The sequence below is a fragment of the Larus michahellis genome, chromosome 4 (genome assembly GCF_964199755.1).
Source record: "Larus michahellis chromosome 4, bLarMic1.1, whole genome shotgun sequence".
NCBI lineage: Eukaryota > Metazoa > Chordata > Aves > Charadriiformes > Laridae > Larus > Larus michahellis.
The window spans coordinates 6,325,585-6,351,876 of record NC_133899.1 but is presented as its reverse complement, the minus strand read 5'-3'; the positions used below and the strand labels follow the sequence as shown (position 1 = coordinate 6,351,876).

At 42.1% G+C, this 26,292-nt stretch overlaps 2 long non-coding RNA genes across 2 annotated transcripts in view; both read right to left on the bottom strand.

Moving 5' to 3' along the window:
* The window catches only part of LOC141741798 (uncharacterized), a 201,610-nt gene extending 189,045 nt beyond the window's left edge, over positions 1-12,565 (bottom strand). The window contains exons 1-2 of the long non-coding RNA XR_012586474.1: positions 12,428-12,565; positions 11,521-11,640 (exon numbers count right to left, since the gene is read on the bottom strand). This is a non-coding gene — a long non-coding RNA (uncharacterized LOC141741798). The remainder of the gene's footprint in view (positions 1-11,520; positions 11,641-12,427) is intronic.
* A 7,111-nt stretch (positions 12,566-19,676) lies between these two features.
* The window catches only part of LOC141741799 (uncharacterized), an 80,573-nt gene continuing 73,957 nt past the window's right edge, over positions 19,677-26,292 (bottom strand). Inside the window, exon 8 of the long non-coding RNA XR_012586477.1 lies at positions 19,677-19,892. This is a non-coding gene — a long non-coding RNA (uncharacterized LOC141741799). The remainder of the gene's footprint in view (positions 19,893-26,292) is intronic.

Sequence of the window (26,292 nt, the reverse complement as noted above, 5' to 3'; positions counted from 1 at the left end):
GGGGTATGATTCAGATCCTAGATACTAACTACTTAAGACTGGGATTATTTTAGTGACAAGGACAGAATAAAAATGTGTTTCTTTCTACTACTTTGCTTACTGACATGAGACAGCACACTAGCTGCTTCATTCCTGCCCTTATCCTGCTTAGTGTAAATTAAAGCCTTGGCTCGCAAAATACAGAGAAAAGCACAGTTCTTATTTCAAAAGCTCCCTCTAGCTTTTCCTAACTGTTTGTTACCAAAATTTTCCTGATGATCTGCTAGAAAAAGCAGCTTAGAGTCAAAGGTGGTCTCATCAGTCTTAGAGAAACACAAGCGCATATTGTATAACCAGTTTCAAGTAGGTTTTTAATTTGTAAAAGCCACGCAGTTAATACGATGTTAAAAACCCACCCCTTTCTTTTGATTCAAGATCAAAGAGATTTTTAGAAAAGTGACATAACCCTTAGATGTCCCAGAAAACCACATTTGCCACAATTAACCAGCTCCAGTCTCCAAGCCTCGTACACACAGAGGAGCTGGAACAGCGCGTTCAGAGCAGCGAGGTTTTATTGCAGTTGTGGGCACATTTGGAATAAACAAGCACGGGTCAAGCTCCCCACGGCTTCCTTCCAGCCTACAACAACCAGGGCAGGCGGTCAAAGGCAACCCAAAATGACTGATCTGGGGTTGCATCACCAGGTCTTCAAGGCGGTGTAAATCAGCACAGCTCTACTGAACTCGCTGCGGCCGCATTGATTCATACCCCAGCGAGAATCCGATCCATCAATTCCAAACACGGTGGAGTCCAGCGACGCTGCACAGGTGAAGCACTCAGAGGCACGTGATACAGATGCTTCTTTTCATCCAGGGACCAACTAAAGAGTCTCATGACTGCCCTGAGGTCTGAGACAGCAGACCAGAAATAAATACAAGAAAATGACTGAGATCCTCTACAAAAAGCCATTGAGGAGATAGGGAGTTAGAAGCTAGGATCTACATGCAAGCTACCCCAGCGTACTTTCAGCCAGAAGGCTACATCAGAAATTCTGACATGTCTTCTGATAAAACTCAATCTGACCTGGTCGAACAAGGTACCTGTTTTCGGAGATACCTAAGGCTACTCAGCCTTTACCATAAAACTGGAGATAGAGATGCCACCAAATGTATTCCAGAGAGACGAAATGAGAAACCCATCAAATATACAGCACATAAGTAATGTAAACAGATGAAGATGATCAGTAATCTTCCTTGAACACGGATAACCCCTGTGAGAGAAAGGTGATGCTTCAAAATTACCTTTACTTGAAAAAAACGGTTGGCAGTGGATTATCCAAAACAAAAAGGACGGCTTTAGCTGCAATGGCAGCACGCCAGCAGAACACAGGAAGACACTGCAAGCGTGGAAGAAGTGCGCAATGCGAATGCACATCTAACACTGGCTGGGCAGTGACTGGCTTGAGAGCAGCCCTAAAGAAAAGGACTTGGGGGTGCTGGCGGACAAGAGGCGTCAGCGTGCACTAGCAGCCCAGAAAGCCAATCGTATCCTGGGCTGCATCAGGAGAAGCGTGGCCAGCAGGTCGAGGGAGGTGATTCTCCCCCTCTACTCCACTCTCGTGAGACCCCACCTGGAGTACTGCGTCCAATCCTGGAGCCCCTACTACAAGACAGATATGGACGTGCTGGAATGTGTCCAGAGAAGGGCCATGAGGATGATCCGAGGGCTGGAGCACCTCTCCTATGAGGACAGACTGAGAGAGTTGGGGTTGTTCAGTCTGGAGAAAAGAAGGCTCTGAGGAGACCTTCTAGTGGCCTACCGGTATCTTAAGGGGGCCTACAAGAAAGCTGGGGAGGGACTTTTTAGGATGTCGGGTAATGGTAGGACTAGAGGGAATGGATTAAAACTAGAGATGGGTCAATTCAGACTGGACGTTAGGAAGTTCTTTACCATGAGGGTGGTGAGACACTGGAACAGGTTGCCCAGAGAGGTGGCGGTGGAAGCCCCATCCCTGGAAGTTTTTAAGGCCAGGTTGGACGGGGCTCTGAGCAACCTGATCTAGTGGGAGGTATCCCTGCCCAGGGCAGGGGTTGGAACTAGATGGTCTTTAAGGTCCCTTCCAACCCTGACAATTCTATGATTCTATGCAATCAGCGCAACGAACAGTCACATTCACTGCTCTCTGGTACCGGGGCTGAATCTCAGCACACAGGGAGAGCACTCACCTGAGTGCCTACCATGGAGACCAGTCCTGACGCTGCCAATGAAAACTGGGTCGGAGCCTCAGTCCTACTGGTAATTCCCTTTTATCTTCATCAATAGAGCACGCGTTTTTAGAGCATGAACGCTGAAGTCCAGTTCCGCTTTTATGAGCATATGAATAGGAAAGGTGATGGCTACTTAGAAAGCGTATACACCATCTTCTATAGTGCCCTCTGTTCCTGCAGCACACACGTTCCTTACTAGAAATACTAGATCAAATAAAGACGTGTGAATTCCAGCAGGTACTGCTGCCCACTCAACCGCCACCCAGGGAGTAGGCTAGAAACACGGATACCTTTAGAAGCAAATGGAAATGAGGGGGAATTTCCGTCATTTTGCAGATCATCATCAGAGGAACTATAGCCCACACCTTGTGAAATGCTGATATAGATGAATATCAAATAATGCACAATCTTGTATATTCTTTTTATATATTTTAACCTCACCCCATCTGTACGCACATTTTCAGAGATCTAAGATTTCCCTGCATTAAAGTACTCTGTGTGCTATAGGAAGGGATAAAAAGACACATTATAAGTTTAAAAACTGAGAATTTCATGGAGAGTTAAAATTGTCACTAAGGGCACACCAGAAAGAATTACTGATTTCTCAGACTGCTCTAACATCAAAGGATTAAATAAGAAAGCCAAAGTCTTCTATAAACTCAAGCAAACGTACAGACAATGTCAAAGCTATTTGGTCACAAATTGGAGCCATCATTTTCACTTTGAAGGCTTGCACAAGGAGCTATTCTGCAGTGGAACTGCCACAAAAATTGAAGGGAGAAAATGAATGGGACAAGGGAAATATGGACTTACGGTTCTGCAAGAGTGTAAAGTGCTACGTAGAAGCAATATTTATATGAGACATCAGAATGCTAAAGACTTTACTATTGCCCACCACTGACTGTGATATATGGGCCGCGGTTGGCATACATACAGAAGGACAAACCTGAATTGGATCGTCCTCTGTAGAATGCAACTCTTCGTCCCTTACAGGAAATTATAGCTCCTCCTCATTATCACTGGAGTCATCTCAAACTCCTCTTTGCTCAGTGTTCCTGTGGCCATTCATGGTCACAGGACAGGGTCCATCACCTAATAGAGCTGGTAATAAAGCACATATAAAAATACCGAGTCCGTATTCTGCAATACGCAGGGAACTGAAATGGAGCCGTGGGCCGACAATGAAAGCTTCAGTTTTCCTTGACTCTTTCAATTGTTCTAATCAGAGATTTGTATCAAGACCACCTGCCAGCCCAAATTCAGTGGGCTGACTTGGAAAGAAAGCTCTGAGACGCCTAGCTGGGACAGATTCAGACCTCTAGCTTCCGCAAGATGACCTATATCAGCAACCTCCACTCATACCTCTCAGTTTCACTGTATTCACAGCATCTTACATCATTTTGTCCCAGTATATTAATCACAGTATTGTAATTATTTAAAATAATTCATAATCATGAGACAGCAAGTGCTCTGACAGAAGTGAGGAGATGAAAGAGGACATTCCTCTGAGTTCAATAGAACTGACAAACATCAGCCATAGGAGAGCCACGGAACGGGCCATCAGCAGGGGTAAGTGACCACAAATCCATGCCACCTGACACCAAAACTCAGTGTCAAACCCATCTGTTACATACATACAAACATCCAGCAAATTCTTTCTGAACTAGAGAAAGCGGGGGGCCCATTTTACTGACTCTATTCCTTAGAAGTCCCCCAGCATCGGCCTTTTAATGTCTTCCTCTCTAAAAACATTTGTTGCATGTATATATTTCCATTTTCCTTGAGATTTCAAAAGCGTTGGCATTGTTAACTTAGAATATTGCTAGTTAATTGTTGGTGAGAAAAGACAAATTATGAGCAGGGGAACTGTTCTGGGAGGATTTAGTGTATTTGAATAATTTAGACCCCTGCCGTTAACGTGACAGGATTGTTTTTCTCTCGCAGTAGCCTGCTGCTACAAGAATTAAAACTGTCGTGGCAGGCTACAGTTTGGGCTAGGCCTTAGTAATGAGCTTTATCAGTCAATAAATGATTTTATGCAGCAAATTAAACTGTAAATTTTGTTTAGGTGGTAAATATTTAGAGAATAAAGATATTCAGCTAATGAGGAGGACTGGGTGGGGAAAAAATGTAATGCAAATGTCAATCCTTTAAATCTTTGGTAGAGTAAAGCTTTGCAGGAAGTTTACTGCTACTGCTTTCTATTTTTTTCTCAAGTTTTTTTTTTTTTTTTTGCCTTTGTAAACAGCAAACTATCTCAACTGTATTTACAGATGCTAGAGAAGGAGGGAAAGACTTTTGCCGGGTATTGTGCCACAGTTGTGCCGGGTATTGTGCCACAATTCCATGCACTCACTTGGCTCTCGGACCGAAACATCAAATGGCCTCACGTTGAAAGCACTTGTGCAAGAGAGCCATCGTTCGTGTTGGACTCACAACGGACAAGCACAGCAAGTTTGACACAAGGTGAGTTCCCGAGGGCAACTGGACGCTTCCAACTTGCTCCTGGCTCTAGTCTCTACCTCAAAACACAGCTCACATGAAAAGATCTGTTTGGTCCTCAACTTGTAGCAAGAGAGAGCAGCGGCAATCAGCAGAGGCAACCGGTTTAAAATATTCCCTGTTCAAACAGGAGATGACTTCTGACAAGATGACCTTTCAGCTCTGGAGCTTACTTCTCCCTTACGGCTCACCCAAATCCTGCACTGCTCTGTGGCCCACCCTGGAGGGCATGTACGTGGAAAGGGATTCTGAGAACATCAATCCATCAACAGGAGGAATGTGGTTTTAAAAGGCACATCTGGATCAACATGGATGAAAGTGCCCCGAACAAACAAGTTGCATTTGTTCAAAGGTCAGGTGATTAGCAACACGCTGCTTCAAAAGCAGACAGGGAAACAGTCTACCAAAAACTTGGTTTCCAAGACGAGTCCTTGACTTCCAGCTAGGCTCCAAGGACTCCTCTTTCTCCAGGGAAGGTCTGGAAAACTTATTAATCTTGGCAAGGGCATTTATTACCAAGATGAAAATTTTGCATGTGAATTTTTTACCGTGGCCAAAAAGTCAGCTTTCAGAGGAAAAAAGTATGCGAAGGAATGTCAGTCAGTGCCATAAAGAATTGCTGGAACTCATCCCAAAGCGAGGAGTGTTAACCTTGCTGTCCTTTATCAGTTTCTAACAGTAGTAGAATTTTTTGTGATTTCTGCTGGACCTGTTATTCTATACTTTCTGACAAGAATATATGCAGCCCCTGACAGAATCAGTGAAACAATGGCTTTATTTATGCCTTCCAGGTGACACTGCCAGATGGTAAGATCTCATGCAAACGAAGCCAGAAGTGCCTGTACACTACGTAGGGCTAACACAGAACCTACTCCAAGATGGGGAAACCATCTCCTTTCATGAGAATCACAAGACAACCAAGAATCGATGCCAGAAACTCCACTTGGAGCCGGTTCCAGGCTCAGCCACAGCGCAGGTCACAGTGACAACCTGCAGAGAAACCCCCAGCTCTCGCAGGGACCCCAGGTGTGTCCCTGCACTGAGGGAGCTCCCTGCTGGTGCTCAGGTCAAGGTCAGCCTTGACATTTTAGAAATCAGTTGATAAGGCACAGAGCACAGTTTTTCCACCGAAGCAGCCGACTGCACAAGGCTTTAAAGCCAAATTTGAAAAGGACACAGTTACACATTGAAAGGAAATTGAGCCACAGAATATCCTAGTAAAACTTGGTCGGACCCACACATTGTACACTCCAAACAATATGCTATTAAGTGCAATAAATCCAAACAGCACCCTGGAGATTTGTTTGGAAGATCAGAATATATATTGTGGATATAGTATGGAAGGCTGTTTTTAACATGAAATCTATTCAATTGCAAGCTGTTGATGTTAACCGTTTCTTGAAAGACCCAATATACTAATGCAGTTTATTTACGCGGCAGAGAATGAAACTTCATGTATCACCTTCTCCATGCCTTTCTTTGATTAGATTGCCTCAGTTTAATTACTAAATTCTGTTAAAGAACTTTCAGCACAGATGTAATTTCATGCAGGTGTTACCTGGTGTAATGAAACCAGATGTTTCCATCGGAATAGGCCTCCCTCATTTGAGATGTGTGCGCTGCAATAGCCTGATTTGTATATCCACCAGTTCAAACTGGAAAAAAAAAAGTGGTTGTGGGTGTTAGGTAAGATCAGATTTTGAGTACAGAATGGGTAGTGCCGCCTCTTGTCTCCTGTAACATACAGAAGTCTTCCACTGGTATGTAACTCTAGTTTTAAATAATTTCCCCTGTTGCTCCTGAATTGATTAATTGTGCAGGATGGCCACTTCGGTGAAGTATTTAGGAGGCCGATGTACAGAGGCACGGACTTATACATGGAAAAGGCAAGGCCGTTCTTCACGGGGCACAATCTTTTTATTGATATTTTACCTGATGTACTTCATATAATCCGTGAAGCTTTCTAACCAGCTTCTACGATGGACTTGAAAGTCATTGGATGGTTACAGAATGAAACAAAACATATTTATTGAGGTATATCCGTAGCAATTAAAAACAAACCCCAAAACTTAAAACTCTTTTGTTTTTAAATTACGTCAATAGCTTTCAAATATCCATAGGTTTCTACAGGAAACCTAGTACGAAGTTATTCTTTACACTGTGTTAGAGCTGATATTATGGCAAATGTAGAGAGAACAAAATAGAGAGAATGGAGGAGTCACAAGGATGTTCACGAGAATTACCCAGTCAGATCTGTCACTTATTAGCTCCCAGATTCGGGGCATGCAGTTTACATTTCCTCTTATAAAATCCAGTAAATTATATTAAACTTGTCACTGTTTTAAATATAACAGAAGTAAACACTCCCTGCATGCAAAATTTCATGGAAATCTACTTTTTGCATTTGGTTCCTCACGAGTTGTCTGAGCAACACAGCCCCCTCATTTTCCATCACGCACACCATCATTCCTGTTGTTTACTTTTATTTTGATTATTGTAAAATCACGACTGGCCAAATGACAGACCAAAGGCTTAAAGTGACAGAAAGAAGCGCCATTGAGCAGCAACACGGAGAGAAGAATCAAGCGCATATCACGCCTAACCTGATAGCAATTCTGGAGTGATTTCTGCAACACCCAAATTTTTAATTGCTTTTCTGATTAACCCAGTTTATCAAATGCATCATGGTCAGAGAACTTGTTACACATCAGCCGACACCATCTGACTGGGGCGGAAAAATCCTCACCATCGCGCAGATGGTAAAACCAGGGGAATTTGCACAGAAAGTCTTTGTCAGGTCCAAACTGCCACAAAGGGGTTGTGATGAAATGTTCACATTTCAACCCAAAAGGAGCAGCCCCAGCCCCAGCTAGCAGGGGAAGTAGCTCCAATTGGCAGTTCCAACACGAGCCTGAGTCAGAACCTCTTCACATTTCTCCCCATTGTTCTGTCAAGCCCTGATGCTGCACAGACGACACCAGCCCAACCCCGGGACTCAAGCTGATGGGACTGCAAAGCTCCAAACAATGAAGAACGAAGGGCCTACGGGCATTAACAGAAAGTTCACAAATAACAGCTAACAAGCAGTGGCACAAAAGGCTTGCCAACCAGACAGCTCAAAGCGACCACGGCGTTCATTCTTTGTGTTAGCTCTTTTAATATTAAAAACAAACAAATAGCGAAGATCAAAATATTCATAAATTACACTGCCCTCTCCTTCCCTTCCATCTGTATTTTCACATCAAGCTTTCGGAGAGCACACGTGCATTTTGGTAGGCACAGGGACAAGAGTTTGCAAGGTGGGGTCGTCAGCCGTAGGATGGCAGGCAGCAAAGGCAGAGATCGCACAAGCACGCAAAGGGCACGCGTGCGCACACACACGCAAAGACATTTTACATTAACAGCCTCCAAATCTCCGTCTTTACAATCACCGAACTGAACAAATTAATTTTTATTTTGTGTTGTTTTCAGGTTCATTTAGGGCAGGGTGAGGAAAGGGAAGATACAGGCTAGTCAACTAAACTACTGTCTGCCCTCATTATTTCAATTCAGGGACTGACAGTACAAGACTTAATATTACAATAAAGCAAAACTGGTGTCAGCAAAAAAAAAAGTTTCGATGACACACTGATATGGAACACTATGATACACTGGTAAAAACTATGTGAAAACCAGAAACACATAAGACTGCAATTTAATCTTTTTATTTGAAATATAAATATTGTTACTATCAAGCTTGACAGTATAGAAAATGTGTGCCCTGCAGCCTTCTGACAAAACAAAATTTATATTTAAAACTTCCTGAAATAATGCCTTTCATATGTGGAGTTTTGTCACATTGCAGCGGCTCTGAGCCTACCTTATGGTCCTGCACCTTTAATTATTTTATGCCTAGAAGACACATTTTAAATAGAAGAGGCGGGTTACAAGAGTTTTGACAGCTGTGGATGATTAAAATACTGACAACATGCACTATATAAAATTCCCTGAGGTTTTAGCTGGGTACTCACACGAAAGTTAGCGATTAGATTCCCTCCCCCCCTGCCAAATCCCACCAGCATGAAATGTTCGTACCACTGGCCTGTTACCCCCTCCTCTTTAAGCAATGCAAACCTTTTCCTTTACTTTTTTTTTTTTAAATAATATCTCAAGGCCACATACTTGAAAATTGGTCAACAAATTTGATTTAGTAATCTGTTCCCATTTAACAAATATGCAGCCAGGTTTCATGACCAGCTGTTCTGTATCATTGCATGAATGGAGGGATGGGAAACCGTTTAAAATGTATGAATGGTTTTAGGTTTTGTTTTCACCCACCCCCCCTTTACAAGAGTCTTACAGCTTGTGCTAATTTTCTGGCCTCTTGACCTACATGTTTGGGTTGTGCAAAATATTATATGACGAGAGAAAAAGAGTGCTCCCTAGTTCAGAAAAAACACTGAAGTACATTCTTAACCTTAACTCTGCCAGCTGCCCCCTGACTTGAGTTAGGGACGTATTTATGTACTTTGGTTAAACTGGGACTCTGCCCTTCAAGTTCTCCAAATTAAAAGCTGCATATGAAATAACATTAATTACACTGAGTTGAGCTGTGGCTACAACTGTGTCAGTCTGTCCCTCCCTTTATTACACTCCTGGACAAGGAGTCAAAGAAATCCTAGAACACGCAAATCACCTCCAGAAATACATGAGCAACTGCAGAGTCTGACTATCTGGATGTGGGTCATAAGTTATTCTTTATTTTTATTATCTTTAATTCATTTTAACTTGTTTAGACACCTCAAAATGCAAGAAAAGACAAAGAAGGAAATCTTATCACCAAAGAGCAGACTTATCATTTGGATGTTCCTTTCGAGCCCAGAAGAGAGGCTGGCGAAAAGGCAAAGATGGATGTGGGATAAACCAGTTTCCACACTGATGGTGGGAAAGCACATCCTCCGTCAGTCTCATGAAGCTCCCTGGCAGAGGTGAAGTTTAAGGATGGATGGAAAGCGCTCTAAATAAAGCAGAAATGATCCAGAGATACTTGCAAGCCAAGAAGCAAAGAGACACCCCCAAGCGCCATACAACATAAGGGAGAGGGGGTGCAAAATCTCATCGAATCAACTCAAATACTTCTAATTCTGCTAAATCTTTCTGAGCAGCTATTCCACCAAAATCAGTATACATTGTGAGACCAAACACAGGACTTATTTACCAACCAGGGACTGAAGGAACACGGTGGAACTTAAACTCTTAATGTGTGTAATAGGACACGCACATTTATTTTCTCCGTATGCAATAAAAATTTCCCTGTTGACTTCCATTCCGGAATCCCACCGGCTACAGTGACATCTCAGTGAATCCAGGGGTGGGGTGAGCTCTCCATGCTCTCCATGTGCTCACCCTACCACCACCCCCACCACAGCAAGCCCTGGCTCAGCCCGTCCCTCTGCCCCCTGGCCCCTCCTCAGAAAGAAACTCGTATGCCCGGGTGGGATGAGACACGTGGCCAGCAGATCGAGGGAGGTGATTCTGCCTCTCTACTCTGCTCTCGTGAGACCCCAGCTGGAGTACTGTGTCCAGCTTTGGAGTCCCCAACATAAGTAGGACATGGACCTGTTGGAACAGGTCCAGAGGAGGGCCATGAAGATGATCAGAGGGCTGGAGCACCTCTCCTACGAAGACAGGCTGAGAGTTGGGGTTGTTCAGCCTGGAGAAGAGAAGGCTCCAGGGAGACCTTAGAGCCCCTTCCAGTACCTAAAGGGGGCCTATAGGAAAGATGGGGAGAGACTCTTGATCAGAGAGTGGAGCGATAGGATGAGGGGTAACAGTTTTAAACTGAAAGAGGGGAAATTTAGATGAGATATTAGGAAGAAATTCTTTACTGTGAGGGTGGTGAGACACTGGAACAGGTTGCCCAGAGAAGCTGTGGATGCCCCTTCCATGGAAATGTTCGAGAACAGGCTGGATGGGGCTTTGAGCAACCTGGTCTAGTCCCACAGCAGGGGGGCTGGAGCTGGATGATCTCTAAGGTCCCTTCCAACTAAAACTACTATATGATTATGTGATGCTATGGGCTGAACTCCTGGTTTAGGCAGGGAGAAGATCAGGTCTGTGGCACGCAGGATGCAGCACACCCAGCCTGTAATCTAGATGCAGCTGTTGATACCACTCTATGAAGAAACGTGTGGTTTGCCATTCAGGGAATCTCCATCAGGAGAGTCCCACGTGCTTTTTGTGTCTTCAGGAGCAGCAGAAAGTGACTTTCCTGTACAGAGGGATGCAGGAATTGTTCAGTTTTCACACGCCCGCTTTCCCACAGGGCACACAGTATACTTGCAACTATGTAATCTTTTTTTTTTTGTATTAATGATTATGTATATAATTTTGATTGTAGATCTGTGCAGGCCATGTAGATTTAATAACTCTGATATTATCAAAGACAGGGAAAGGACAAGGTTCTTCTCCTTACAGTGCCGTGCGAGTTACTGAAGCACAAGTAAAATTGCAGAAATGAGAGCCAAAAATAGTTGAAGTATTTGATTAAAGAAGTACAAGGACATAATAGGAATTTATCAAATGCTCCTATTATGTTTGGCCAAGGTACAGAACACTCCTTTTAATCCTCAATATTTGTAAACAGCATGTTGGATATCTTTTTTTCTGTTAGAAATAAGGAGAGACTTTTCCTTCCTTGAAAAATCAGAAATCCACCAGAACAATAGAGCCAGAGCCAGAACAACAGAATTTCATACAACACCCCTTCACTTCCTAGGAAAACATTACTTACAGCAAAGTGTATTTGGGAAGCGATGCCCGTAAACAAGTGCCTTCGGCCATGTGGCTTGAGGGTTTCAAAGTGCATCAGGCGAGCAAATTGCACCTTCTTCCTTCCTGCTCTTTCCCCATGCTAAAAAAAAAAAAAAGGTTCTGAAGACAACTTATCTAAAAAGTGAAAAATATGTAGGTTATTGGAGTGGCAGTGCCCACTGAAATCATCTGGGGTTTTTAACCTTCAAGCCAGTGAGAAATAAGCCAAGGATTCAGTGCCAAAGAACTAGTTGTGCAAAAGCCAGGCATCTATGCACCCTAATTATGTTGTCTACAGCGTGCTAGAAAGGCTGAAAGTGGGGGAGATGGGTGCTCCTCCACCCCTTTTCCACCACTCAGTCATCCCTGTGAGATCAGCAGCATCTGCTCATTTCCAGATCATCTTCAGAAGACCAGTAACCTTGACAATCGCTGCCCTTCAGCTGGCCAGGGGCTCGGGGACTATTTGCAAGAAGTAGCTGAGACCATCAGAGATTTAGGAGTATGTCTTTTAAAAAAAAAATAATCAGGGAATATTTAAAGCACCCCCATCACCCCACCCTTGGGAAAACGAGTTATTAAAAATGCTGGAATGCAATCTGTGTCAAAGGAGACATTACATCAGTCGCTCGTCCGCCTGCTTTTTGTTGTTGTTCAAGTTCTCAGTACAGCAAAAGAATGAAATACATAACCTGGTGTCCTTGTCTTCAAACCTTCATTGTTATATATAGGATATTGCTGAGTATTTTATGGCTACTGCTGTTTCCTCAATAGAAACTACCCGATACAGATGTTCAAGCATTGGTCTGTAAAACAGTGTCTATTAGAGCAGTTAAGTCACACAACTCAGCTCTTTCTAGCTTCCCAGTTCGTTACATATATCATACCGTATATTAGTGGTTGAATCATCACTTTCCAACTGATTTTGGATTTTCACAATGCACGGCTTCTAACGCACACGCTGATCTGTTCCGGGTCTGTCTCTCATCTGTCTTCGCACAAGTAGTTACAGCTCAGTATTTTTGTATCCAATTATGAAGAAAGATGAGAATGAAATGGGAAATAAAAAAGTGACAGGTAGAATTACAGAACAAAATGGTATCGTACGCCTGCTTGATGCTAATTGGTTTTCTTAACTGTTTAAAATCTGTGGCATAGTATAAAATAACCCAACAGGAGTGGTCTGCCAGCCATTTTTGCCACGTTTTTAGTCAACTTAATTTACTTAGTGGGAACTCTAATACATTTTGGCTGCTGAGGATCTCAACAGACACACCAGGGATGACCTTTATGGCACACAAAAAAGGGGGATAAAAGAGGAAACAACTGCTTTTATTAAAGAAAATGTGAGACGTTTTGGATTAGGTGAGGTTTCCTTTTTTTTTTAGCTTACAAAAGTGGCAATATTTAACTGTTTAAGTAAATGAGCTACAAGTTCAGCACTCCTGAGCTCCACCATTACCAATGATTTATACCTCCTTTCACGTGCTTCTGCTTATTGTTATTGATAGAACTTTTAAAGTCAACTCAGCTGAGACCGCAGACAGGTCACTGCCGATGAGCAAGTGGAAATGAGAACAGCCAAGTGACAGCCCACCAAAGTAATATCCTACAGCTGAGTAATTCCTCGGTACACCTTGCCTGGGTATGATTATGAGAATACCTAAAGACTCACCAAGAGTGATCAAGATCTGTTGAAATCTCTGTGCACCAGAAATTATGCCACTAACATCGTTCTGCCGTTGGTAGTGGGGAGGTGGTGGCGGGGTTGTTTGCAGTGCCTCCATGCCGACTGTTCAAATTTACAGCTCCAGTATCCTAAATCTGAGTAGATACATCATTTCTATATGCTAAGAATACTGGACACCTAAACAGGTATTTGAAATGGTACCTTCTCCACAAGCACTGACACAATATACACTTGTACTTTAGACAAACATGGGTGAAGGATGCTCACTTCTGAAAACATGGATTGTGTACAGCAGAGGCACGGCAAAAAAGAATTAATTAATGCCTGTTGGCTTTCACTGAAAACCAAGCTTAGAGACCAGCCTCTGTTGCTTTTGTATTTCTCCTTATCAGTGCTAAAAGTGACAGAAGGTAAGGAGGCGAGGGAAGAAAAAGAATAAACATTTAAGTGGCCTTAGACACATAACCAGATTTTCAGTTTGGGCTTCAGAAGCAAGGTGGGTAATAATTTTAATATCAGCATTTTCCCTGGAGGAGGATGTTATGAAATAATAGGCATAAAACCAATAATAACTATCACCTTTTTTGGAACTTTGTGAAACTCATTCGAATCTGAAAGCACTCTGAGATCCAGGCAGCCAAGTGCTGTAGAAAAGCAAGGTACATTTAAAATTGAGCACTTTTGGCTTAATTTATGTTCCCAACTACAGCTTTTGGGATCCTGTACATTAGCTGTATATATATTTTTACATATTTCTAAGAAAAATGGTCCTCCGAAGATGATGAATAGCGTGCCTTACCAGAAAATATATGACAGGTTCTAAAAATGGTACATTTTTAAATTGGTATAGATATTTATACTTGCTCTGATCCTCTGAGATGTATATTGAAATTTGTAATATAAACAGCAAAGGGCATTCCAAGACAAGCAAATTAAAATGAATTCTGCATCATTCTCTCCCGTCCTATTATTATAAGTTCTCAAGAGGCCTACAAAAATTTGTATGTGAACTAAAACTGTATATGAGTCTAGTAAAAGTTACTTCAAAAAACCCTAATCTTTTATTAGATCACAATGCAACTGATGTTTAAAATAAGAAGTTAGGGCTATTATCACAATATATAAACAGAGCCTGTGATAGACTATCACTAGCCTGCTATGTCTTTATATCATTTTACATTGCGTTTTCCTAGATACATATTAAAATGTATGTATCACCATCAATTCACGATGGAAGAAGTTTACTTTTTTCGAAAGTAATATCATCTCCCATCTCTAAGAAAGAGCTATTTATCACCGTCTGATAAACCCACCATCCATTCGTAGTCTCTTGGCAGTAGCTTTTACTCTTTCCTCTTGGGCTGCTCTTCGCAGGTAATAACGTAGCCCTGGATAGGACCTCCCCAGCCTTCGAATCGTTAGTAGTGCCAGACCCCCCCCTAACATCTGTCTACCCTGTTCTGGAAACCCTCTGATGAAGTCTGCATCATTACTCAATTCCCCCTGTGGTTAGAAAGTTTTCCTCCCAGTCATCCTAATGCATCTTGGCTGAAAATTAAATTGGTTTCTTTTGAATTCCCTCAAGTGGAGAGAGAACAATAAGCACCAGCCTTTGCGTAACTTTCTCATATTGGGAAGACTATCACGATGATTTCTCTGTAGGTTTATCAGTTCCCACAACTTTTCTTCATAGGTCATGTTCTATAAATCTCAGATTTTCCTGTCACACTCCACTCAATTTAATATGCCTTCTTAATATGTAAAATGTGGTGCCCAATGCAGTTCTTCAGCTGTGCACTCTACTGGAATATATTTTTTTTCCCTAATTTTTCACAAGGACATTATGTGAGACAAAAACCAAAGCTGAAATCAGGATACCTCAGCAACATCTTCCCCCTTTCCCCAGGCTATTCTTTCAGAAAAAGAATTCAGATGGATTTGCTGAGAATAAATCACTTCAATCTTATGCTATCTTTTACAATCTTCTTATCATCCGAATAGTTAAAAAGAATTTTTTTTAACATTTGTTCTAGTGGATTCCCAGGAATAGCTATTGGGCTGACTGGTTTATGAATTCCTGATACCTTCTTTTTCTCCTTTTAAAACGGTAGGTACAATGTTTACTCTTCTCCCATGTTCTCACGCTCCCATCCTCTAAAATTCTCAGAGATTATCATTTAGCATTTGCTAAATCAAAATGCATGCTGCTATTTCATTTCTAATAAATCGATGGATTCATTCTAAGACCTTCCTGGAGAACTAAACAGTTGGACATTCTTAAAAAAGCCTGACTTCCAACCCCAAGCAAATCTATAGGTGAAGCTTCCCATCATAGGTAAGGCAGTGCCCCACGGACTCGGTCATACACGTGTCTGCTGCCTTGCTGTGCACCTCCACTAAAAAATGAGCAAATTCAGGAAGCTAAATTGTCAGAAAATTAATTATGGGAGGAAAACCAGCATTTTCTACAGATGCTGGAGTGTGCAGCTTCAAGGGACAGGAGAGGCCAGTGATAGCAAGGGATGGAGACGCAGAGCCCCTCCTTCCAGCAGCTGCTGGTTATTAGGCTGGGTTTGCTATAAAGTGGTATCTCACCAGAGAAGTGCAGGAAGGACACTAGCAAATCCTGGTTTATTAGCAACAAAACCATCAAGAATTCCAAGCCAAGGAATACCAGCACAGTCCAGATCTCCAGAAGTTTTGACTTTTGGTTTTAGGCTCATTGCTGCAGTGATCCAAGACACTTCCTTCTATCCAACAATTCTCCCCCCACCAGCTTCCCAACCTGGCTGCTCCTAGAGTGCGCAGCAAGTCGGTCACATTGCAGTTGATTGCCGCAAATACGTATCACTTATAAATAACTTCATAAACACTGGAAAACTGGTCTGTATGACAACTCTTCAGACCCTCGAAGCTTTAAGCACACCGATTCAAGCAACAATTTACAAGCCCTGCACCGCTCCCGAGGCAGGGTGCAGAGACTGCAAGAAAAAATAATGCAAATGCCATTTTCTGAGTTGCAAGGGAATTACCCTTTTCTGCACTCCTCCCACAGCGTCACCCGACTGGCAGTCCCCCGCGGCCACCACGGTAAGGACACTATGGACAGACCTCACACAACACTGTTGTCCTTCCCTCAGTGGCCCAAGGAATAGGAGAGAATACTGAGAACCAGCGCCAGGGATCTAGAATCATGGAGCCGTCTAGGTTGGAGGGGACCTTTAAGATCATCGAGTCCAACCATCTAGTCCCAGCCTTGCCAACACTTCCCCGTCGTGTTTCCAGCAGCGGGTTTGAAACATCACCACAGTTACTCCTGTGCTTAAGGTTACACACGCGAGTGAAGCGGCTGCAGGATGGGTTTCAGGTTTGCGCTTAGCTGGAGAGAAACTTTAATAGTGGAAGGCAGGCAACTTGAAACCTTTAGCAAGCATTAAACGCTCTTAATAAAGAACAGAAAGGAACTGCTGCTTTTGTGTGCTACCCCATCTGAATATTTTTAACGTGCCATGGGAAAAAGAAGTCTTTATGAAGAGCTGATTCATGTGTTATGTCACTTGTGCACTAAATAGTATGTTATCTTCTGAAATTATAGAAAGGAGGAGGATATTTTTAGTAATTGTTGGCTACTCAAGCCACTGAAAGAAAGTATGTTTCTCTGGGTACAACTAATTCTGTTTGTGGTTTCAGAGACCACTGCCAGTATTTCAGTAATATATACATTACGAACTGCTACAGCTGGCAAGGTGTATCTGTGTTGTCTATTCCAGGGAAGGATTTTGCTGCCTATTCAAAATGAATAGATTCAGAAGTGGAATCCAGCATGGAAAATGAAGGAAGGTCAGGGGAAGGGTAATATTTATGGCAGATTGAGCATTTTAGTGTGCTACTGGCTTCAGGGTCTGCACTCCCTAAAAATACCAGGTTTTGTGCACTGGAGTGCTGAGCAGACAGAGTGTAACTAAAGCATTTGTTTGAACCTTCAGAAACAGACAGTTGCTTAGTATTCAAAAAAGAGAAGAAGGAGAACTTTTACATTTTATGCCGCTCCAGAGCAGAAACACTTTACCCAAATAACCAACGCAAAAAGGGCTTTTCAATCGAGAAGAGCAAAGCTCTCTGAAATACACCTTAGTTTTGGCAGCCAGCGTGGCAGACGCAGTACCTCACCCCCTCCCCACTCCAAGCAGAAGCTGCAACTTTCCAAAATCCTTGTATGTTGGGGGACTGGATGGATCAAGTGCACAGAGGGTTGTAAGACAGACCTGACTGTCTGAGGGGCAGGGGGGGATGCACTTGATACCACTCAAGAATTGCCAGCCGTAATTAAGATGCAAATAAACAATGAGAGTTAACGCTCCATGGCTGAATTAATTTTTTGGAAACACATGAGAGCCAGCGAGCTGAAGGATGTGGGAGAACTATTGAGTGTGAACAGCTGCCCAGTTCAAATGGATAAATCCAACGGGACTCTAAAAAACCCCTTCTCCTCATGTGACCAACCGTTCATTGATCTAACGATCCTGCTCTGAGCATATCCCACCTGTAATCAACAGTATCTTTCCACGCTGCTAGTCAAATGTGTATGGTCAAAGACTGAACGGACATGAATGCTGTACAACAGAACCTCTTTTCTACACCTAAGAGCCATTTTGATAGGAAAGAGGACAAAAATATAAAGTGCTGTAAACAAAGAAATATGGAAAACTGTCCTCACTGGCAACCAGAAGAAAATAATTTTCAAAGTTTCCAATTTTCTATCTTCAAGCACTAAACTCAAGGGGTGGGAGGGAGTGGAGGAAGAGGCACAACGAGGTAAAACCAGTAACTCTAAAAACCCCCGTGCAGAATGCAGCAAGGGAACCCGTGCATTGGTAGCAACGAGAAGGAACCAAAGCACTTTGCTTCTTCACAGCCCGGTGCTTTGGGTCCTTGATGCGAAACACGAGTGCTGATGCACTACTTCCCTGCTCCTCCACGCCCTTCGGAAGGCTGAGGCTTCCCACAGGAACATTTTCAGCATGACAATGACATTAAAAAAAAAAAAAAAGTATTTACATATTTGCGCAACAGCTCTTCCACAGAGTTCCTATTAGTATCAGTTAAGTACGCATGGAAAATACTCTGTATTTCTTAATACCAACTAAGAACTGATTTTTGTCTTGGTTAATTCAATGACCAAGCTTGTATTCGCTTTAGGTGGAACATATTGGACCTCTGACTCCTCAGACTTATTTTCATGTGCCCAGGAGCAAAATTGCAGCCATGTATCTATATGCACTCTGCAGTTACTCTTTCCATATCAGGCATAACTTCGCTCGCGTCAACAAACCTCCCTGAGCAAGAAACAAGCACTGCTCCGAGGTTCAAGGATACACCAGCAGGTCCTGCTCCCTGCTCTGTTTCTATGCACATTTTGTTTTCCTTCAGTATATAAAGTGACTTACAGGAAGCCTCCAGTAGTGGAAAGTTGTAACTCATCTGAAAAGAATCCGTGCTTTAAGGAACAGCCACCTTCTTACCGGATCTTAAATAATATATCACATAATGCAATTATTCTATGTCTCCTGGTCATCACATGGTCTGGGGAAATCATAGTCAGTTTTTTAATATTGGGCATGTAAGGATCCTACAGAATTACAGACTGCATAGAACTGTATTCTTCTCTCTGCATAATCTAACACCTCGTGAGGATAACCAATTTTTAAAAATTACGATCCGTTCTCCATTTCACATACATACACATAAAAATAAAATGCAACAAATGTGCTTTGGGATGGCTGATTACCCAAAACATACCAGACAATTACGCGGTATGCTGTTTTAATTAGAAACTCTCTCTCTCTCAACAGGTCCCGTTTGAAATGTGCGGCGCTCCTCCGTACTCCGTGGCTGGAGTCGAGTTGTATTACGATCACATCTCCAGTCAAAGAACGTTGCCATTTTTCCCCAGATCAGACACCTGCTATCAATTTGAATGGTATCTGATTGAATATTTGTGCAGGAAGGACAAGAATCAATTATTCATGAGTACTAAACAATAGACTGTATAAACACAGTTCATGAACCTGAATCCTTTACAACCTAGCTTATCTTCGATACATTTATAAGGGCAGTCACATCTTTTAAACAACTGACATATTTATGGCCCGAAAAAGGCGGGTGGCGGGGGGGGGATAAAAGAGGAAACAAATGTTTTCGTTAAAGAAAATGTGAGATGTTTTGGATTAGGTGGAGTTTCTTTTCTTTTGCTTATAAAAGTGGTAATATTTAACTGTTTAACTAAATTTAACGAGACATCTCATGTGACAGCCGTTTCCCTGAGACTCCCAGCTCAGATTCTGCTGAACCAGGCCATTTGGGTAACTCAAATGAACGCAAAAATATATGCAACTTTTGGATCCTTACCCAGGTGTCTTGTGTGAGTTTTGGACTCCTACCTGTTCCTGGCAATTTAACAGAACAAAACGTTTGGAGGCTCTCCTGTCATTAGGTCTTCTCCGTTGCAGGAACCTGTGTTCTTTCCCTGGCAGCCTCTTTTTTCGGTTTCCAGCACAATTCACTCATGCCCTGCTAGCTCTGCGGCGCTGAGCTGCTTGAATGTACGCCGGCAGAAATTCTGCACCTTGTTGTCTCATCCCAGCTTCGTACTACAACTGCGCCTGATGTCAGAAGGGGAAAAGCCGGATTCACAGTTTCAGAGAAAATGTAATTCGGACATCATGGTGGAACAACACAAAAGAGACCAGTAAATACCGTATTCTGCTAAAATCCTTCCTCCCTCCAAACAGGGCTGTTAATGTTGCTGTCGTGTTTAATACATTTTTATGTATACTCCCTTTTATTTTCTTACGGCAATGGTTTAAATTTCAATACAAATGTTTAAAGCGTGTGACATTCCGAAATTACAGTATCCCTATTTAAAGTCCCAAGATTACAGCTTCTAGTGGTGAGTGCCTGAACTATTGTGAAATTCAATTTGATTTAAAATCAATCCTCCGATTGACTTTAAAAAGGCACCTAGTGCCGTTTATTTGTTTTTATGGAAAATAATACAGGCAATTAATTTCTCTCATACCTTAAGTGTCTGAGTTATGAAAGTCTATAATGTAACGTGGCATGCTTGATGAATAACATCTGAGGTGATTTAGTTTAGAGCAAGTGATTGGCAGTTAGCGATTTTGATAAAAAACTTGTTGCATGATACGCAACTGGCAAGTCAGCTGTACAGCCAGTTCAGTGAAAACAAACTCAGAGTGAAAAAATTGTCTATCATGTTACATTTTATGCTGGGGAGTCAGAGAGAAGGAAAAGGACGTAATTCTTTCCTAGATCTAGTAGCTGCTGCTTTAAGAAAAGAAATGACAAGGTTATGGGTTCTCCCTCTGCCATGCATCTCCTTCATAAATTTTAGCATTAAATTATAAATAAAACATATGAGGACTCAGCTCAATGAGAAATATGTCTGGACTTTGGCACTGCATAGGTCTGCACAAATCCATACAAGCTGCTTAACATTGATTTTCTTTGGCGTCTTTTGCAGCCCTACGCGGCCTTCGCAATGCAGAAGGCAGACATGCCTTTTATTGTATCAGGCCCTTTGCCATTAATTACAGACGTGCTTTTCCTTAATGACTGGGCACAACTGGCCTGTTGATCCCCTGGCTGGATCACCAGAGGATGTAATCAACAGCACTGTCGACCGTGTGCTATTCCTGCCCACCCCCCTCCGCCGTCCTCTCCATCCTCTTTGCTCTCTTTGCCAACAAGAGGTTGAGGTCAGTACCCTGGCGGGCTGAGTTCTCCTTGCTCACCCCTCTTTCTGTATTTTTCAAAGGAAAAATAACTCGACACACACCTCCACTCACCTTCAAGCAGAGGTCAGTGGGGAAAGCAAGAGGAAAGACTCATCTTTCACACACCTAGAAGTGAAGAACTCCATGGCAAAGCCAATATTATCCTCTTGCTCAACATGGAGAGCTAACCAAACCTCCTGACTCTGCAAAACTGAGTGGAAAATTTGAAAAAATAAAAAACCAAACAAACTTTGCCTGTGGTATTTTCACATCTTCGCTCTGGCCCTGGCTAGAAAAGTAAATGGTCTTGGTGGTTAGTGCATGGGGCCAGGAGTGAGGAGCCCTGGGCTCTATTCATACCTCTGCTACTGACTCACCGCAGCAAACTGTTTGGACAAAATTCTTGAAAAGCATTTGCTAATTTTGGGAGCCAATTTTTTTGCGTAAACAAGTAGAGACATGTAGGCGCAGAGCACCTACCGCTTTTCATAAAGCCAGAGGGAGATTCTGGCACACAGCACGCTACTGTCAACCATCCAGACCATGATCTGGACCTTCATTTAGGAAGACACAAAGCACTCTTCCATCTGAGTCAGAAAGCTGAGAGCTCCTCCTGTGCCCAACAGAGATCCTTCCAGAGATGCAGGACTCAGCGTTTAATCATGACACCTAAAATTACCGGACACATGAGTTTGAGCACTCCCTGTTTCTCCTACCTGCTAAATGGGCATTATATATGTGTCGTGAGAGTCCTTTGGCCTCCTATTACCATGTGTCAGAAAACCTGGCAGATCTTCAGGGTGAGATCTGTTTCAGGAGAGCAAAAACCTACTATAACATTTTGATGAATCTTAGATGAAGGTTTGGTTCAGGTCTGCGCATCTTGCAATAGACAAATATTTGTTGGAGGATAATTTTTATTTTTCCAGACTAGTTTATCCTGAGTAATACTGCCCTGTGTAGAACTCATTTGTTGAATTGCTTTTCTTAATAATCCTTTCATATCAATCGCATCCTGCTGGCTAGATTCTGCCACTTTAGCAAGAGCTACTGAAACACATATCCGATCAGGAAAAAAACATGTTCACATTAATTCCACGTTTTATTTACTTTTACTTAACTTTGACATATTTCCTGGAAGATCTATCAATAATAGCCAATCCCCATGATTGGTTCATCCAAATAATGACTGTTGAGCATGTAAAACAGATTGGGCAGGACCCTGCCCTAAGAGCAGGAGGTAGAGCTCTCCTCAAAATCAATTCTCTCTCAGATATAAAAGGTCACTGATAATTATGTGCATGCATCTAAGAATGAAATTTGCCTCATTGAGTGATATTACCTCTTCACTGGCAATAACATAAAGCAAACAGTAAAAAGACAGAATTGACCGAGACATCCTCGCTGTTGCTCTACCAGCTGAATGCCATGTTTCTGTCCACAATTCACTTTCTGCTGAATTGTTTGCATTCAGCGTTTCAAAACCTGATGTATTTTCTTTGCCCAGGGCAGATTACATATGGCATGTTTTTCCCCTCAACTGACTTTACAATTCTTGTGCTCCTAGAGAATTCTCCCCCGGATTTATACAAATCGTGCGGGAATTTAGTTGCTAATTGAAGGAAAATTTGATGTTTCAATATTAAAGTCTAGATGTGAAGTCCTGGATTTCTTACTGAAGTGCAGAGAAAGATTTCGTGTTCAGGGGATCTGCTAAGGTACTAACAGATCCTGTACTGTCATGTCGCTGATGTCGATTGGGAAGCTCTCACCTCTAGGGGACACAAAGGTATTTCACCTCTCTACTTCTTTCCACCCTCTGAGCAAATCATTAAGGAAAAAGAAAAAAAGCAGCCAAATAGATGCTATTGCTCCATGAGCAGAACACAATCAAAAATACCATTACAATTTACTATTTGAGAGAAATATGTTTAGAGAAAAAAAGAAATGAGAAAATCAAATCAACCATGTCTTAAAAAGCACGGTGAACATGTCCCTGGCCTTATGTCCTTTATGGAAATTGTGCTTATACAACAGATAACTCAGCAATGCAGTCAATAACTGGCAAACTTGATACTTCCAAAGGCACTAAGGGGGAATGTCAACCAACACTGATGAGCAGCTTTGAACCCTTGGCCTCTCAGATGCAGGCTGACAAGTTAACAGGCTTTTCTTCCTTCGCAGGAAGGAGGGTTTTCATAGCCTGTATTCCTACAAATTCAATGTAATCCAAAAGTGCTGGGCACGTGCCACGTTTCTTAAAAGGGTACGATTACCAGCCCCTCTTGATACACTGCGGGATGCCAATGAATGTTTGTACTCAGTGTGTTTTTTCCAGTGAAAAAAGGGAACAAAAAATCCACAGAATCTCTTATACATGGGAAACTACATCCATTCAGCAGGGAAGCAAAATGGAAGACCCTTGAGTTAATTTCTCCTCGTGTATTTATATTTAGCTCTGCAATAATGGTCCAGCAGCTCCCATTCCATAGAAATGGCTCAGCATTACCTCTTGAAATTAAAACGCTGCTGGATAAAAACTCAAAGTGCTTTTTACATGTGGCTCTGAGGAGGGGAATCCCTTTATTTATTAAACAGCAAGCAGAGGCAAACCAAAAAGGATTCTGTTAGGCTGCGTGGTCAAAGAGATTAAAGGAAATCTACTGGTTAGTCAGGTGTGTTAATCAGGGGGAAGTTACGTATTGATTCCTTCGGTCTCACAAACCTTATCAGAATGTCACCACGGTGAAACACACCTGCAGAAATAGGGACCATCGGGTCAACAGACGCATAAAGACCACGTCAACCACATCTGTGGCACCTGGCTACGCTCACCTTCAGTCTAAGTAAAGGATCCTCCGTCTGTAAATCAACCAACCATCAAGCCTCTCCAGAAAGAACACTTTGTATTTTGGCTTCCAGACTTTGTATACTTTTAACTGCTTTGAGAAAGGGTTGTTATTCAGTGCTTGAAAAGGACAGAGATGCCCTAAAAAGCATCTAGGTAAGGTTAAGAAAAGGGACAACACTCTTAACCCTCTCAGGCACAGATTCTACAGCTCTGATTTCTCTCTTTTTCTTAGGTTATCCTACATTTCCATAGCTACAAATGTTATTTGTGGTTGGAAATTATCCTGCCCACTTTTTATCCCCCTATCCCATAAACATCTATTTGAATTTTAAGTCTAATTCTAAGGGTTTGGTGCTTTTTTTGTTGATGTTATTCATAAGAACAGTATTTCCATCATGTTGTAATAACTGTAAATATTTTCAACTTTTGGAAGTAACAAGGGCAAAAGCAAAGGCTGTGTAATTTTGAGAAGTGGGCTTCAGTCAAGCTTCATACGGGATCCCACAGAATGTGTTCTTTAGCAACTCTGTTGTTTGTATTGAGATATCTGGTAAGGTCTTTTGGGAAAACATACCACATATCTCTTTAAGGTCCAACCAAAATATCATCTATCCTGCCCTCAGTACAACAGCCTTACCGAGATAAATAGTTCAGGGGAAAAAAAAAAAAAATCTTCCACTGTAAATCATACTAACCAAACACTGCTGGGCCAAATTCTCTACCCTCCTCTCCACTGAGATGCTGTTTGTTCAACAGGGAGTCTGATTATTTGACAAAATTTAGGAGGTTAAAATTAAGACAACATAACTGCGGTCCTCTAAGAAATGATTCTGTTCTTATTTTCTTGCCTCTTTTTCTTGGCATCAGGGGACTTTGGGTCAGAGCTAAACAGCTTATGAACTCATTTCCTAAAATTTTCAGTCTCCCAAAAGCTTGCTTTCCTTGGATTATTTTTAATTCAGTCAATTTGTAACACATATTCAGCCTGTATCCTCCACAATATTTTATGATAAATCCCATTCAATTTCACATGTACGGTTGCAAGCTTTATTGCTTAACAAACATTTCATCTACTCTCCCATAATTTATATCTGAATGGGTTTATTATAGACATAGCATTTCATTCATTGTGCAGTTAATTCTGTAACATGCTGCCTGTTTTCTGTATGGCCGCTCTACCATTATGTGCTTTCAGTACAATTGAATTTTTCCTTGGGAGCTTTATAAAATGGCTTATGAATATGTAATACAAATTGTATTAACAAGGCAAATGTACTTTTTATTCCTTTTGTGAGCATTTCCAGTGAATGACTAGTAAGAGAACAAGCATGGTAGCACGTGTCTCCCTCAATTCCTATTCACCAGGGCTACCCATGCAATATTATTTCTAAAAGGCTCATCACTTCAAAAACAAAGGTGTTTTAAAATCTTGGTTGGTACTGCAGTCAGCTCCATGGAGGAGAACCCAAGAAAGCTTGGCAACACGACTTCTCTCTTTGTAGGGACTTTTCCCTGCTGTTCAGGTAAAAGAATCTTTGGTAGATACTGTTTTGAAACGGCGTCATCTTTTATCACATTCATTTTAGGCAGTCTATTGCCTTGATTACCATTAGGTACTTATCTCGCATTATCACCTAGAAACACCAGTCCTGTTGCATTACATACCTATATGCATATAAAGCAACGAGGCAATCCTCGCCCTAGAACCGGGATTGACCATACACATCTAGTTAGACAAGAAGTGGATACGATCAAAGAATGGGGGTAAGAACAGGGTTAGAGAGGGTTTCAACATATATGACATATTCCGTGTGTTCACCAACTGCTGGAGGGACTGTGTCAGGCAAGGGGGAGGTAGAGATGATGTTAAATGGCCACATAAATTTTTGAGGGAGCTCCTGGGACGACTGTCAATACATTCATATACTTGAAAAATTAGCAGTAATGTGTTTCTTTACCTAAATTAGTTTGCTTCCGTTTGATAGAAAGCAATTTGCACACTTAGAAATGAAGGTAGGTCCCTGGCCTCTGAGAACACAGAAAGTTTCCGTACAAAGGGAGGCAGAAGCTTATTTTACATCACAACCTCAAAGTTCACCACAGCGCCCTTGCTAAACCTCACAGGGGGATTTGCTAATGGACTTCACTTGCTAACGCACTTTCTAAATCTTCAGATCTGTCTCTGATTTGAGAACATAATTCCTATTAAAAACCCCATCCTTCCATTCACCCTCTTGGCCAGCACACTTTCTAGAACAAAACCGTGTCCATTGCGTTGGCTGATGACTAATGGCTTGCCATATGTTCTTACTTACAGCGCAGGGGATTAATTCCTCAGTGACATGACGGGAAGGCTAGAGCCTTCAGTAGGAAATAATGTGGTACTGACAGAAAAAGGAGGAAATGGAAAAAGTC